Source organism: Papio anubis, chromosome 13 (genome assembly GCF_008728515.1).
Source record: "Papio anubis isolate 15944 chromosome 13, Panubis1.0, whole genome shotgun sequence".
Taxonomy (NCBI): Eukaryota; Metazoa; Chordata; class Mammalia; order Primates; family Cercopithecidae; genus Papio; species Papio anubis.
In genome coordinates this window covers 37904704-37921496 of record NC_044988.1, presented here as the reverse complement: position 1 = coordinate 37921496, position 16793 = coordinate 37904704, and the positions used below count along the sequence as shown (strand labels likewise).

At 39.8% G+C, this 16793-nt stretch overlaps 1 protein-coding gene and 1 long non-coding RNA gene across 48 annotated transcripts in view; one reads left to right on the top strand and one right to left on the bottom strand.

Moving 5' to 3' along the window:
* The window catches only part of PTPRD (protein tyrosine phosphatase receptor type D), a 2329646-nt gene that overhangs the window by 1770664 nt on the left and 542189 nt on the right, over positions 1-16793 (top strand). Inside the window, exon 1 of one of the 47 annotated variants that reach the window (XM_009188762.3) lies at positions 9093-9250. The exons of 45 other annotated variants lie outside the window; for them this stretch is intronic. The gene's annotated coding sequence lies outside the window, so the exon portion shown is untranslated. Of the gene's footprint in view, positions 1-9092; positions 9251-16793 lie in introns of those variants that run through there. One more of the 47 variants, XM_031654832.1, reaches the window with a different exon arrangement.
* LOC108582249 lies at positions 5126-8909 on the bottom strand. The gene is made up of 2 exons (XR_001895484.3): positions 6874-8909; positions 5126-6088 (listed from the first exon to the last, which is right to left on the bottom strand). It is a non-coding gene; the product is annotated as an uncharacterized LOC108582249 (long non-coding RNA).

The window sequence follows — 16793 nt, the reverse complement described above, 5'->3', positions numbered from 1 at the left end:
ATCTTTTTTTTTTTTTTTTTTTTGAGACGGAGTCTCGCTGTGTCGCCCAGGCTGGAGTGCAGTGGCGCGATCTCGGCTCACTGCAAGCTCCGCCTCCTGGGTTCACGCCATTCTCCCGCCTCAGCCTCCGAGTAGCTGGGACTACAAGCGCCCGCCACCTCGCCCGGCTATTTTTTTGTATTTTTAGTAGAGACGGGGTTTCACCATGTTAGCCAGGATGGTCTCGATCTCCTGACCTCGTGATCCACCCGCCTCGGCCTCCCAAAGTGCTGGGATTACAGGCTTGAGCCACCGCGCCCGGCCCTCTATTATCTTTTACCCAATTTCGGTAGAATATTCAGTACAAGAGAGATTCAAAGAATCAGATATTCTAAAGGAAGTAATATTCATATGTGGTAGAGGAATCAGGAAAAAAAAGATGAGTTGATGTGATGATTCTTAAGGGATAGGTAAGTATTCAAGATGTAGGTGATCATAAGAAAACTTTCTGGCTAATAAACATGGATAGTCTTATCTAGACAATGCTGGATATTGGTAGAAAAGAGGTAAAGATTAGAATGGAAAAATGGGCTCAGGCAGCATTCAATTTGTGGTAGATCTTGAATGTTGGTAGAACATTTGCACTTAGTTATGAAGTATGTACTTAATCATGAACCACTGCAGTTTTTTTAGCATGGGAAGTACATACATAATCAACTTGTGTTTTATTAAGGTTAATTGGGCAGCACGTTGGGGCATAGATTGGGGCCAATCAGGAAAACACTGGGAGCAGAAGAATACGCAAAAGATTATTATTGTATTAGTCCAGAGAACAGTAGAGATATTTGTGTTGGAAAGATGGGCTTTTGGTGGTAAGCAAAGGAAAGAAAACATGATTTTAAAGAACTGAGCACAAATAAGTAATCAAGCAGGAATGGTGCTTCTACATGTATAAAACAAGCACGAACATGAACAGACTATGTAAAGTAATCATACAGTTGGGAAAGAATAGTTTTGGTTTGCCTTTTAAATCTCTCCAAGACTTGTTCAGTGTTACCAGTAATTTTAGAGATGTGGCCAATGAGTTTTGAAAATCAGGATGGCTTTCAGTAATATATGTTCCTACAGGAAATAATGTTTACAGGCAAATGAATGCTCTGTTCATCTAAGAATATACCAAGTTAAAAATGAAAATGTCAGCACCAGTTAGAAGTATAAAGGATTTTTTGTCCACTGAACTGATCAAATTATTTTGACTTCTTGTAGGAAAGCATGAAACTTTATAATCATTCTCATCAAAAGTTCTGTGGAACTACGAATCCATTCACTCCTGTTAGACTCTTATTATTATTCTTTGTCTGGGACATTTTGGTGTGTGTTGTGATGAGTGAGACTTAACTCTGACCAAACTCTAGGTCATTGTACCTTTCAGCAGAGTCTCAGTAAGAGGCATTATTAATGTGACATCTAACCAGGCCACAGTGGTGTCTAAGCACATGCTATCATATATTGCAGCAGGCATTTTTTGAGATCTGCTTATAGTGCAGGTTCTGGGCTTGGTGGTGACGAGAAGAGTGTGAAGACACTCACAATTTAATAAGGTGCAATTATACACAATAAAAATACAGAGAGATAGGCAGAAAGAAGAAAAATAAAAGAACGAGAGGCCAGCAGCAGGGGAAATTCATTCTGTTTAGTGGTCTATACAGGAAGCTTTATGAAGACAGTAATGTATCATGTAAAATGTGTAAATGACAACCAGTTCATTTCCTCTTTCTCTCTTCCTATTTTTATCCTTCCCTTCCTTCACTTTCTGAAATACTTATGAAGTGCCTATTGTGCTTAAAGCTCTATGATAGGAGCTCTGGGTTCCAATCAGACATGAATCCTGCTCTCAAACAACTGTGAAAACATTACATTGAGTATGTACACCAAGTAAAAATTAAATGATCCAACACAAATTCTTGTTTTCTGGTTTCTTGTTGTACTGGCAAATGCTGCCTCCTGTACTGAAGAAATTGTTCTTTCTGAAAAATTTGGACTGTCCCTGGATGGTTTTTATTATGATTAAAGAAAGAATTATAGATTTATTTTTAAGAAGTGATAACAGAACAGACTTTACATCAACCGGATTTACATAAATGTAGGCTACATGCTAGATGATGTGCTATTTTATCCTACTTCTATTATGCTTTGTGCAGATACCTGGCCCAAAATTTTCTTATTCATTGAGAAGACAGAGAAAAGTATAATTATGGCCAAAATACTAGCTTGTACAAAGCTGTTTTCCTTATTGTGTTTTTAATACAAGTGTAAGACAAGCACAGAGGTATAAGACAAAGAGAAAACATTAGAAAAGTAGCTGAAATATAGTAGTCTTGATGCCTTGCTATATTCACTGTTTGAAAACTGTTACTGAATGCACAAGGAAACACCCCCAGTTACTCATGGGGACACTGCTGCATATGGGAAACAAAGCGAGATCTGGAGACAGTGAGATCCTGGCTCAGGATACAACCACCAACTTGCCACTGGTCATTTGTAATCCCTGAACTGCACAGGAATACACTCCCTGCAACATGAAAATCAACCTGTGGTATTTCACTTCTCAGTGAGTTTCTGGAAATCGTCCTCTGAAACCCTGTTAGAAAGAACCTTTAAAAATAATTTCATGGTTCTGTGTTAGCGCTTTCTTGCTAAAAATGTGAAAGCTAAAGTTGGTTGGTGGACGCAGAAGTCTTACTAGCTTTGAAAACCTGCTGTGCTTTGTGTTTTACTCTCATTTATTTCTCTCTTCCTAACCATTGAATCTTAAAGCACATTCTTTCATTAAGGAGATTCAGCACCCTCTAGAGTAGTGGACTGTGAGTCATTAACAGCCTGAAGCATGTCCGAGTCTTGAGAGATAAGAGTCAGGCTTGTACAAATGCAATTTTAAACAAATGCTGCAGTACTTTTGTATCTTTCTCTTAAACAGTACAAATTTTGGTTGACTATGGAAATAATAATATTGAAGCTGACAATTTAACTTCCTTCACAGGTGATGTCTCATAATTTGACATTCTACAGATACAGAAACAGAGTTTTCCTTCTTTCAAAGAATCCTGTTACTCCTCCTAAGAACTATCTCTGATTCATTTCATTGTGTTCCCCATTCTTGTGCCATTCAGCAAAATGGAGCCTGCTTCATCAGTTTTTGGTCTCTGTAGAGTGTTCCTTTATTCAGTGATTAATTACTAGCTTTCTGGTGACTTCTTAATCTTTTCCTGTATTTTAAAATATTCTTTCACTTCAGAATTTTCTTACCTAAGATACAAACAATAAGTGGAACATAAGTAACTGCAGTTGCTTTCCTCCCTAATTGGCTTTGCCTTTCCTACTGAAGATATAATTTAAAAAGTGTATCAAAACCCATAAAAGTGAAAACTTTAAAACAAACACTACGCAATTTGTTTCCTCAGTGAAACAAATTTAGAGGTTAAGGTGACAGAAATGTGTTTAGACCTCACATAACTAATGCACCCATTTATGTTAGCAATAGTTTTATTTTTAAAAAAGGCTGCAAAATGTACAGATAGGTGGCCTCTAAATGTTTATACTAAATAGAATGAAAAAACAAAACTCATACACAATTTTATTGTTAGGAAACACTGAAATCCACTGCTTAATGTATGCATTAATGGGGCTTCTTGACAAATCACCTGTTAAATTTTAGCTGACAGCTTGTCATATATTAATTATAAATAATTGTAATATATGGCTATCATAATGCATGCAACAAAAAAAAAAAACAGGAAAGGTAATTAGAGTATATCCTTTGTTTTCTCCCTTCACTTCTTGCTCACAAGAAAAAAATGACCCAGTGTTTCACTTGGGTTGGGATAGTGCCAATGGTTAATGGAATGCCCCAGTCTACTAAAGAATTTAATGGGAATATCCATTTGTCACAGTCGCATGCTGTAATCTCCAGTAGCAGAGCCAATAGAAAATAGCATCGTACCATAACGTCCTCTACACACTGCAGGTGAGGGTGAAATGCAGCAGCTGAACAGAGCAGTCAGTGGAGGAGGTCTGGCTTTTCTAGGCCTTTCTTTATGAAAGATGTGGGGTTCTTTACTTAAAGAGGACAGTGCTGCCTAACAGCAACAAGAGATGCTGCCTTGAAGAAAAGGAAAGTACATTTTTTTCACATGGGAAAAGAAAGCATAAATGATTGCACAGCATGTCTCAAAATCTTTAGCTGCCTCCTTGTATACGGGAAGCCCACCTGTTTGTAAAGAACCTTTGAGTAGTAGAATTAGAACAGGTGATTTCAATCATCAACTAGTTCTGAGTTTGAGCTTTCAAATCTGCAGAATGGGAGTAATAACACCTAAGCATGCAATGTTACTGGTAGAATCCATAGAACTACATGGGTGAAAAAATTTAGCATAGCACCTGAATTATTATCTTTTCTTCTTTATAATTGAATTTGAATGATAGGGTTGTGTGACTGCTTTATTTTTTATTTTTGAGAGAGTCTGGCTCTGTTGCCCAGGCTGGAGTGCAGTGGTGTGATCTCAGCTCACTGCAACCTCCACCTCCTGGGTTCAAGCAATTCTCCTGCCTCAGCCTCCTGAGTAGCTGGGATGACAGGCATGTGCCACCACGCCCAGATAATTTTTGTATTTTTAGTAGAGACGGGGTTTCACCATGTTGGCCAGGCTGGTCTCGAACTCCTGACCTCAGGTGATCTGCCTGTCTTGGCCTCCCAAAGTGCTGGGATTACAGGCGTGAGCCACAGCACCTGGCCTTTTATCTTTCTTATGTGCCAGTTCTGTGTTTGGCCAAAGCAAGCTACTGAGAAATGCTGTATAACTTAAATTTGAAAAACACTCTCTGAAATAAAAATAGTAATACTTATAGAAGTGAATATTTAAGTTATTTGAGGACTAAAATTATTAATTATTGTTTCATTTATGTATTTAGTAGTAAGTTAATAAAGTATGTCAGACATAAGCTAACACCTATAGGAAAGGGTCTCAGATATTAGTTTTAGTGTTTTATGAAGTTTCTCACTACCTTCAGAACATGTCACTTGAATCTATGCTGTGTTTCTCCATTTAGCTGCATTTAATAAAAACCACGGTAGTCCTCACAAAGAAAATATGATTAGCAACAATTTATTCCATACCTTGGTTAATAATTTATCATCACTATACAAGTGAAAATATTGGATTTGAAGTCAAACAGATCTAGGTTCAAAATTCTAGCTTGGCCACTCACTATGTCAGCTTGGCCAAATGACTTATCCTCTCTTGTCCTGTTTCCTCACTTACATAATGGGGCTAATAATACTTAACTGGCAAGGCAGTTAAGATTGGAAATGAGGCAGTGACTTTCAAACTTTTAATCACTAGCCACATGATCAAAAAGGAAGTTTTGCAAAAAAAAAAAAAAAACAAACAAAAAAACCCAAAAAACCCCAAAAAAACTTAGTACATATAATGTACTCTGTGTTTTTTCCTACTTTTCTTTCATTTCAGAAATTGTTTATGACCCACTAGATTTGCAACCCACACAAGGTCATGATGTGCCTTTTCAAAAACGGGTGAACTATAACATGCTTCGCACCATGCTTAGTACATAATACAAGTGTAACAACTGATTACTATTATTGTCATCATGATTATTTTTAGTCTCCTGTTAGGATGCCTCATGATAAATGAGAATAAATCTTCCAAGTACTTCTAGGAACTAACTCCTTTGGATGGGGTCCAAAACAGACTCATACTCATCGTATGCTGAATTATGCACTAGAGGGGGGTGTGCTATAGCAAAGCTCCTGTGTGCTATTTATCACAGAATGTTAGAGCTGGAAGGGAACTAAGAAAATGTCTTGTCCTATTGCTTCATTTTTCCTTCATGTAAGTATTTGGAGTTTTTAAATATTCTATATGTATTGCTCACTGATAAGTTGGAAAACTGGCTTCTTTGATCCAGAACGTGGAGGTGATGATGAACAGTTGGTGGGATGGAGGGCACTGGATCATGATGTCTGAGTTCTTGTCCTGCTTCTGGCACCAAATTGTTGGATGATTTTAAATTCTCAGGGTCTTCGTTTCTTTACCTGCAAAAATGAGGTAATTTCAACAAAAGATTAGCCTGCTTCTGATGTTCTTTGACTTAAAATTTCCAAATGGCAAACCAGTCCAGAAGTTTAATAGATGCTGCAGCATTAGGACACTCTTTTGTTGTAAATCTGCTCTGAATATATTAACACGTGTGTAGCAGGCTGCAGTCTCACTTCCATTACTGCTCAGATGAGCAGAGAAACTTTGGCTTCTCTATTTGCTGTACCTCCCGTTCTTCAGCAGCATCACCCTGAATAATTCTCAGTCTCATTCGTATAATAATAACTCAGACTCTGCAGTCACCTTAACCCATCCCTACTTCTTTCTTTAAGATGTTTGGTTGCAGTAGGGACAAGAACATCTAGGACTTCACAGTGTCAGAAAAGTTGCGCTTATGCCATTTACTTGTACTGTCCTCTGCATATCCCCTGATTTCTGGGTCCCTTTTCTGCTTGCTTGTTGCTCTCCTTGGTAACAATCATCACTGAGTTTTCGAGCTAGTTTAAATCGCTACCAGTGGTTTAAGATGATATTTCCTCAACTATGTTCCCAGATAGCAGTCAGATTTACCAGCTGGGTTCTTCTTAAATGAGGTCAGATCCGCAGGCAGAGGGATACATTTCTTTCCCACAAAAGTAACAGCAAAGGAATATTAGGGGTTTTAAAACTTTCTGTTTCTCTAACATGCAACTTTGGATGATGAAAGTGGGATTGCCAGTTTATGAGGGCGCATGTGGCAATGAGAAAGCCAAGTTGGAGTTTACATCTTGGGTGGAATCACCTGTGGGGAGGCTGAGATTCCTGGATCCATCCTTAGGTCACAGGGGGCAGGTGTCCATCATCCCTGCACAGCTTTTCAGCTGCTGTGAAATCAGAATGATTGGAGGGTAAACCTAGCTTGGAGGCTTGCGCAGGAATTGATTTCTTCCTGATTTTCACTATGACGCTAACCATAAAAAAACAAAAACAAAAAACCAAGAGACAATCATGCCAGGATGCTCCTCCCCCACCCCCAAATTGCTAGAAAACTGAACTTTGTTTAGCGAGATTCTTTTCAAAAATATGTGACTTATTTTTGGAGTACATAGGGGGCAGAGGATTACTGACCAATCCTTTGGTGGCTTTCAGCAGCACAGCATGCAGATGGTGGAAATAAATGGGCAGCTTGAGAAAACAGTCAGGATGCTGGATCATTAAGTCAAATCTAAGGGGGTCTGTTTACGTTTGCTCTTTGAAAGACAGCCTGGAGTCTGCAGGAATAAGTACTGTGTGTATGTGCTGGCCTGAACATAGAATGAGCAATCGAGGTGGCTGGTTAGCTCTAGCTTTACTTTATTTAACCTTTCTGACCAACTTTCTAATAAATTTTGATGGGCCAACTGCCAATGGTGGCTTCCAGCTGCTGACTTTTTCCACATGTTGGAGATCCTGTGAGTAGTGAAGAAGGTTAAAATCCATCTCTTAGCTAACAACACACACAGTGCACCTTAGTCACCTTGGGTTGTGTGGATGAAGAGTGCATAGCCCAACAACTGGGTGCTTGTCTAGGGAAGAGGGTGTTATAGTGTCCTTCAGAGAAGCTGAGGAGCACTGCATTTCCAACATCATAAAAGCAAGTGGCATGATAGCAAAACAAGTTATCACACTAAGATTTTGGTTCAATACTTCCCTGCCTTCCTCGTTGCCTTCAAAGTGGATCCTACAAGCATCCCCGAAGGAGGCTGCCAAGGTGAACTGGGGCGGACACAAACTGTGTTTCATTAAAGCACGTTCCTTATATTATTATCACTGCTGTGAAGAGGGCGCGACCAGCATTTTTTCCTCCTTTGCGCTGGGACGCAGAGCAGGAAGCGCCCGGGTGTGCATCTCTTAGGCGATGAGTGAATCTGTTGGAGAGGGTCTTTTCTGGCCTGGTGGATGAATGCTGGGGAGTGACGTCACCCCGCCCCCTCCTCTGGTGTGTGTGTGTTTGTGTTGCCTCCTTCACCCACCACTCCTGCCTTCCCCTCCTTCATCCAGCTCTCTGGCCCTTTCAGTGGGTCAGTGGTCCAGATTCAGGGATTCGCCAACAGGCGCAGCGGGCCCAGCTCTCCCCGCGTCCGGGCGCACCCACACTCACACTCACGCGCAGGCAACGCGCACACACAATCCCCCAGCGCTGGAGCACAGCAATTCCGTGGGATCCCCAGCACGTTACGAGGATTTTAGAAATCACCCAGACAAGGAAACAAAGAGAGAAGCCTTTCCAATTACTTTCCTGGGCTTTTTTGTTTAATTTCCCCCACCAAACCACCTCGTCTGCAGCCGTAACTACCAGGTTCACGCCAGGTCCAAAGACTGGGTTGGGCTGGCCACCCCACCTCCCGGCCCTTGACTCTGTTCGGGCCCTTTCCCAGGCGTCGCCTCGCACCCCTCTCCCCCCACGAGCCTCAGTTTCTGGTTACCTCGCGTGCGCTTCACTTTTGGGGGGAAGAAGAGAAGAAGGGGAGGGAGGCACCGAGGGGGGCAGCCGAGTTGCTATTTGTGGCCAAAGAATCCGCTTTAAAAGAAGAGGCAGCAGGAAGGAGGAAACAGGAGAGGCGGAGGGAGGAGAGGAGACGCGGCCCCGGACCCCCCAGCCGCGAGCGGCGGAGCATCGAGGAGCGGGAGGAGGAGGAAAAGGAGGAGGAGGAGGGAGAGGAGACAAACGGCGGCGGCGGCGGCGGCAGCGGCAGCGAGAGAAACGGGCGCCGGGCGAGCAGGAGGAGCGAGAGGAGGAGAAACCGCCGCGGAAGCCGCGGGCTCAGAAGGGCCAAGAGGACGGCCCGAGAAGAGGAGGAGGAGGCGGAGGAGGAGGAAAAGGGGGTAGGGGTGGAGGGAGGGCGGGGGGACGCGCTCCCTTGGATGCTGGATTTCGGGTTTTTGGACTCACTCGCTGACTCTCTTCCACTTCCTCGCTCTGGACTGGGCTGGCCGCACGAGGGCTGGGCGGCGGCGGCGACCAGGGGGGCTTCCGCGGCAGCGGCCGCTGCTCCGCGGGATTAAATTGGCCGCCCGGAGGCGGCGGCGCGGGCCGGCGCCGGCTGCGCGGCCGTGGCAGGGCGCGAAGGCGCTGGAGGAAAGTGCTGGTGGCGGCGCGGGAGGCGGTGGCGGCTGCTGCCCAGAGCCAACATGACCAGGTAAGTCCCTGGAACTGCCCCCGTCCGCCCCGCTGTGTTCTCCCCTCTGGCTGCTCGGGAATCGCCCTGCGCCCAGCTCCGGCTGCCGGCGCCTCCCCGGCCAGAGCGACACGCTCCCGCTTCCGCGAGCCCGGCGCCCGGGCAGCGGAGCGCACAGTTTGCTCCTCTGAACCTCCTCGGGCAGAGGTCCTCCCCTGCAGGGTTCACTTCTCGCTTGAAACCTTAGACCCGGGAGAGAGGCGACTCTAGAGAATGGGGGTGTCTGGGTATGTGTATTTGTGCGACCCCCGCTTTCTCCTCCTAGGGTGGGCGTAGTATTGAGGGGGAATGGTGGAGCGGTGGGGCAATGCACCCTTACCCAGGGATCCTGCCACCGCCTTTTTTAAAGGCAGGGATTACTGTTTTAAGGAGGGCTGATTACGGTGAGGGGGCGATTTCTTTTTCTTTCTTTCCTCTGAACTAGTGGGGAGAAGGAGAAATAGCAGGAATCAAAGTCTACGCAGCTGCCATAGAGGAGGGGGATTGTTTGGGAGACCTTTCCGTGGCAGAATCAAAGCTCGTAGTTCAGCTGCGGGAATCTGGTGCACTTAACACACACATTCATTCCGTAGGGAAGGGGACGCATCATTTATAATGAAGAGGCAAAGTTGTAGGAAACAATTTAAAAAGAAAGCCACGAACAAACCAAAGATTCTTTGCTTTCCTATAGATTTATTGTAGCTTTTATGTAGGTGTGTAGAAAACTTGCATTGCTTCTCTGGACGTCGATTTTCATTTAAAAACACAAACAAGTGAAGTCAGTTTTTAAGTCTTATGCTTAAAATCTCGAACACCAAGTGTGAGCTTGGCTTTCACTAATTGGGTGTTTCAGAATTCCAGATAGTAGTTCCATTCTCCAAAACCAGGACTATCACAATCCACTTGTATTGTTTCCAGTTCGCCTCCCAGTACGCTACTTGCCAAATGTCTCTTGTTTTCTAAAATTCTCAGAGTAATCCCCCAGCCTCATCTACAGTTTGCACCTTAAGTATCTAGGAAGATTCCTGAGGGATCGTTCTCCTTGTATTTCCTATTAAAGTTATATATATATATGTATTTACATGCCCAAAGACACAGTGCCAGTGACTTAACAGAGTGTAGCTAACACATTTTGAACCTCTGAAAGGCTAGTAACTGCTTATGACTTGAGATAGATTTGCTGTTAGATTTACTGAGCTACAAATGTGGACTTTACCCTTTGGTGTGTTCTTTTCTAACCATCCTGTAGCACGTCTGTGGGGAGTTAGTTCAACCACAGATACTTCTGACCATTTTGAGTATTTTTTCTCTGTTTCAAAGTGCACACACCAACCACTCAACTTGAGTAAAACAAGGATGATATACCAAGACTTGAAACATTCTGATGTAAAGGGATCTGTAGATGATAATAACTTAAGATTAAGTTGTGTATGTAATATAATAATATCCAGTAAAAGGCTTAGTATCTTACTTACTTTGAATATATATTCTGTTTTATGCTACAGACACTATAGCAAAAAGAGAACACATTTTCAGTGCTCCGTGTCTGACTTACGGAAACAGAGATCCTAAATGGACAGTAAAATTTTCCCTACCTCCCACATTCCATAATTATGTACTGTACTTTGCTTTTCAATGGAGCTAGCAATTCTGTGGCAGATTTCTTAAATTCACCCTCATGCTATCAGCTATTATTGTACTTTCAAAGTGTGAAATTGACAAGCTGGTCAGTTTCATGAATTCAGCTGTCAGATTGTGTCCAGTTAAAAATTGCTAAAAGCTGTAAATGTGCCTGCCTGGAATTTTCTTTTGTGAAGGAAGGACAGCAAGGGGATGGGGGATTAATGGGTGTTATTAATTGTAGATCTTTTAAAATAGGTGCACTCCAATGTGAGTTGTATCACTGGCTGTTATTGGGAAATACGTTTAGATTTTTACTCCTGTAAAAGTGGCATTCAATTTTTATCTGTATCTTATTTTAAATAGTACTTTACACAGAAATCATCTGTTCTTATAGCCCTTAGTAATATATAATAGGAATAAGATTCAAAGAGGAACAGTGTCTCTCTCAAATATATTTTAATATAGTTAAGTAATGTATTACTTTTGCATGACATGTAAAGAGGTGGATGAATTAAACGTTTCATTGTGTAGGTTATGTAACACAGATTCTTCTTGGGCCAGAGCAGTTGTGCAGTTACTCAAGTAATGAAATGCAGCAATTTATTTTAATATATGTGCATTAGAGTAGATAACCATAGATGTAAAACTGCTTAAAGTATTAAATACAGTGATTTGATTTGCCTTTTAAGATGGACTCTTATTTAAATCCAGAATATCTCAAAGTCTGAAACTAAGAATTGGAATCCCCTCATCTGCTGCTATTTGCTAAGCCACTAGGGGCCTGTATAACTGTTCTTATATCCAGGAGGTATCCTGGTATGGCATATGCAAAGCCTTCCTAGAGAGACATTTAAAAAAAAAAAATCACGTAGGCATTCCCCCCAAGTTTTTGTTTTTTCCTTTTTAATACATTAACTCACACTCTGATACTAGTTATAGACAATGATTGAAGACTATTTCAAGAATTTTATTTAGGGCTTCTCTGACACTATGATTTTCATATAGAGTGTGAAAAATAGAAAAGAGAAAAGGTATTGGTGCAAATTCATATGTGATTCCAGTTCTCAGTGTATGGCAAAGATAAACAAGAAGGAACATTAATAACTTTTCTTTATTGGACTGATAAGGATGTCATTTGCATAATGTAGGGTTAAAAGATAAATGAAGCAGAATTACTTTAAGGGAAGTATAGGCATAGATTGATGATGTGATTAAACTAGCTTTGTAAGCGCTGTACAAGTTTGTATGGAAAGAGAATCTGAGACTGTGACCACAGTTTAGTCAGCACTTGAGGGACCTGGACTGAAGACGCACTATACATTTTTAAGTGTCAGTTTCACAGATTTGAAATCGACCAGCCATGGCAATCTTGAGAGACATTAGGCAGTAAGGTCAAGTATACTTAAACTGTTCTTTCGTTGATTTTCAGTTTTTCAAAGTGACAAGGGTGACTATTTGTAAAAGAGTACCCTGTAAGTATTTGCATATTAGATTTCCTTCAGACCAAACTTGATTTATCAAACCATTGGACAATTCTATTTTTAAAAGGATTCTATGCATAAATAAGAATTCATTAACACAATCACATATGAAAAGTGTCATTTCAAGAAAGGTGAATATTTCAAAGATGATTTCATTTTAAAACTATCCTTCCTTAGTTTACCTTTTATTTTAAAACCTTCTTTAGTTTCATTGTGTATTTGCAGATAGTATAAGAGTCAAGTGTGTATGTGTGCTCGTGTGCTCTAACTTGTGATCCTAGGAGCATCAGGCTTAGGTTTACACTTAAAATATCTATGCAGATAACCTTTAATGGTGGTACCTTTTTAATTCCCAAAAGTTTCTGGGAATCTCGAAAATGAACTTTACGTTTTATGTAGTGTACTCAACTTAGTGGTCACAAAATATACAGGATTTGTGTTACATGCCCAGATATAAGAAGTGCTAAATATAGATATAATTATCCAGTTTTCCCAGAGTATTCAAAGAATGCTTTACTTTTTCCTGTGTTCTTAAAGTGACAACAGTTACATGTGATTTAAGCCAAATTTATTCTGAATCTCTTTTGGTTTTATAGAGTTATTTACCTTTTTTTATTGTTATTTCATCTTCTTACTGTTCAGTTTCTTTGAAAAAATCTTGTAGGAAAGCTACTTACTTGTGACGGCAAAGAGGCAGCTTGCTGCCTCAAGCAAAACCAGTGTTTTAAAACATTCTTTTTTGTATTATCAGTGATTTGCCAAGAAAGAGCAAAGAGAAGAGTTATTCTCTCTGTGAACTACAAGATTGAGAATTCCTATATAACACATCAACTGAAGAAATCTGATAATGTGGAAGAAGGTTGCTTAGAAGGGATTTGTTAGTAAATTTCATTCGAACAAGCATCACTTGTTTAAGCTTCTGTAATTTCATGGCATAGTGACATTTCTACCAAAGGATAGGTTTGTTTGGGATACATTTTCTATATGGGTAATCTCATTTGCTTCTAATTAGTAGTTGGTAACACTTATTAAAATGCCATGCTTGGCTTACATTTATTTCCATAAAGTGTCCAAATTCTCTCCCTTTTTTAAAAAAATAAAAATGCATTTCAGCTTTCCACAATTAAGCCCTTAAGATAGCTAAAAGAATATATGACTTGTGCTTCCTGATTGTTCATTATATGAAATTATAGCCTCAGATGTAAAAGTTCAGCATTTTCTTTGCGTCATAAGTCTTGGGAAGGTCAAAGAGCAAGTGCTTATATGTTACAACAGTCTCTGACCTAATGTAACCTAAATAATAATGTCATCACAATGGCGCTAGACTGGAGAATTAATGAAATAGAATTCTTACAAAACATAGTTCACAAAATTACACTTAAGACCTGTGTCTCTCATTTCCCCCTTAATATATTACCCATTTGCTTTCAAGAAATCAACAGTTTGCATTTTTTTCTCAACATTTTATTTATAAAATATTTTTAAGACTTAGACATTACGTACTTTACGTATTACATCTGTGTGTACTGCCACACTCCTCGAAGCGACTCACAGGGAAAAAAAATGGACTAAAACAATGCCTGCAATGCCTCCTTCCTCCCTCACAAAATGATTAATTCTGTATCTTCCTGTTCATGATTTTTAGTTTGATGCTAATACATTTAATAGGACCATATTAATACTACTCAGTTTGCCTGTGACATTTCGAAAATTACCAAAAGGGGGAAAAAAGAGAGAGACAGCAAAACTGAGCTTTTTCATGGCTTTTTAACCTCTGCTGTCCTTCAAATCAAATCCCTTTGTGTCATAGATGAGTAAACTAAATGAAAAAGATGACAATTTGGAAAGCTAAGACAGCTCATTCTGTCTGTAAGCTAGTAGGTCTTGTATACCGGCAGGCAAATAGTATTGAGACAACTTATGTCCTTCCCTCTTCACCTGCGACAAGCAAGCATTGCTGTCCTTTGTAGATGGCTGCTTTTAGGTGGCGGGTCCCCACTTTGGCTCCTCCAGCATTTACAACAAAATGTAAGAGCCAAAGCAGCCATCTGAGTCAAGGCTTTCTCTTAGTTCTTTGAACTCATTGATCAGAAAGGCTAAGTTTGCTTCTTCCTTGACATTCAGATAACAATGTCAGGAGCATTGTGACCTTTGCCACATGGCTGTTTACTAGATTTAACTCTTGTAACTCTGTCAGTTGCATGAGATTGATTAAATTTATAAATTCTCAATTGTCTTTTTTTTTTTTATTATTAACATCCCTTGAGCTATGTTCTTTAATGTAGCAGTAGCTAACTAAATTGAGATTTGGGAATTGTATTTAGGAAACAGCATTTCTCAGTACTGCTTTGGGGTTTGGAGAAATTGTACTTTCAAATACATAAAATGATCCTCTATAATGATTGGATCACAAGTAACAAGAGACATCTTTTTTTTTTTTTTTTTAAGCCATCAGTAGATGGATTTCATTTATTAACTAAAAAGGTTATATTAGTAATGATTTTATAAATGGTTGGAAATCAGTTATTGTTAATTCTCATTTAACCATGCATGCATATAATACATATTAAGATGATGCTAAAGAATTGCAAAATCTTGACCAGTTTCCTTTCTTTTTAGGCTACAGTGAAAAGAACATTCAGTTCTTCTTACAGGAAGAACTAAATTTATGCCTCAGTTCTGCCACTTATTATCTGTGAGATCTTGGAGGCAATGATAAAACATTTCAGAATCTTAGTTTCATCGTCTGTAAAATGGAGGGTATAACCATACATGTAATGAATATCCAGTTTGGTTATACATATTTATCTTATTTTCTATTTTAAATTTAGATAATTCTTGAATGTAGGAGTCATGTAATGAACATACTATATTCAAGAACACTAGTTCCTATGATACAGTTCTGTTGTCTTCAGCTATTTGTTAAAAGTTATTGCCACCTGACTTAAAAATTAAGATCTGTGGGATATGGATGTTTTGTCTACATTTATCCTGTTGGCATTCTGTGTGTACTACTATAATTAGTGTAGTTGCTAGAGCTATCTTTTTCTGCTTAGCACATTTATTAAAGGCTGTACATATTAGCGTGGCATGGTATGCTTATCTTAGCCTTTAAAGCAAAAGCTAGAAATAATTTTACCTAGAATGCACAAAGAGAACATTTCTCTTTAAGTCTAAATTTTACTGATATATTCCTGAAGATATTTGATTTGGAGTTTCAGTTTGGGGGAAGAAATGTTTAGAAAAGCAGTTAATTAAAATACTGAAGCAGAATAAGTGCCTTTTTTTTTTTCTTTAATGGTAGTACATCTTAGAAAGCTGCTTAGACTTTTGCCCAGTGCAGCTGTCCTTCCCTGAAATATCAGGTTTCAAGAGCAATGATGGATGGTGGGTGCCTGTAGCCAGTTGTGGGGTTTGCTCTGAGGTCAAATGTATTGATGGAGGCAAGGAATTTACTGCCTTCTGTCTCCCTAAGATTCACCAGTACAATTTTACAGGGAGAAATTAGACTAGACACATCAAATGCTGATCCAGTGTCTGCTTATAGGTCAACAAGACATTTGTTTTCAATGTTTAAAATAAAAATTTTCTCTGTCTTTCTACCTACTGGCCCATCCCAACTAAAGGGACATTTTGAGTATGCTCTAATGATTTCTTACTACGTGAGTAGATACTGGCCTCCCTGTGAAAACACATTCCAACTACTTGTAGTAGTAACTTAAATATTATTAGAGAATTTTAAGAGAAAAACCAATTCAGACTTCTCTGGTCAAAATAGCTCATTATGATTTTGTAGATACATTGATTAATGTCTTATTTTAAAAAGATCTATCAAGATTATTTGGCTAGCTAGAAATAAGAGTAGTTTGTTGGATGTATCTTAAATATTCTAAATCTACTTACTGGCCAGGTAACCATTTTTGCTTTTCTTGGGGAGGGGGAAGAAAAGAGGCAACTATGTTTTTCCAGAGGAATAAAATATTGGAAGCATCTTCCATTGGAAATATGCCATGGATGGAAGTTGTTCTTTGTGAGTTACTTCTTTGACACTCTCTTCATCAACATGGAACTCTATCTCCATTTGATGTTTGGCATCTATGTCTCCATCTCCATTCTAAACTCTTTTATTTTCATTTTATCTATATCCCCTTTCAGGCGGCTGTCTGTACTGTCTCCTGCCATATCTCCATCCACTTCTCATAGAAACAATAATTTCTACATAGATAACCTTCAAAATAAATTTCCTCACTTGTCTCTGGAGTTCCAGACTTGCATTTCTATCTGCTTGTTACATGATTGGGAAATGGGAGGCTCACCTGTATCCCAAACATTATATTTTGTAAACCCAAAATATTATCTTCCATCCATATCTACTTCCCTTTTCTTCATACTTCATCTGAGTTATCCCTTGATTAGAAACC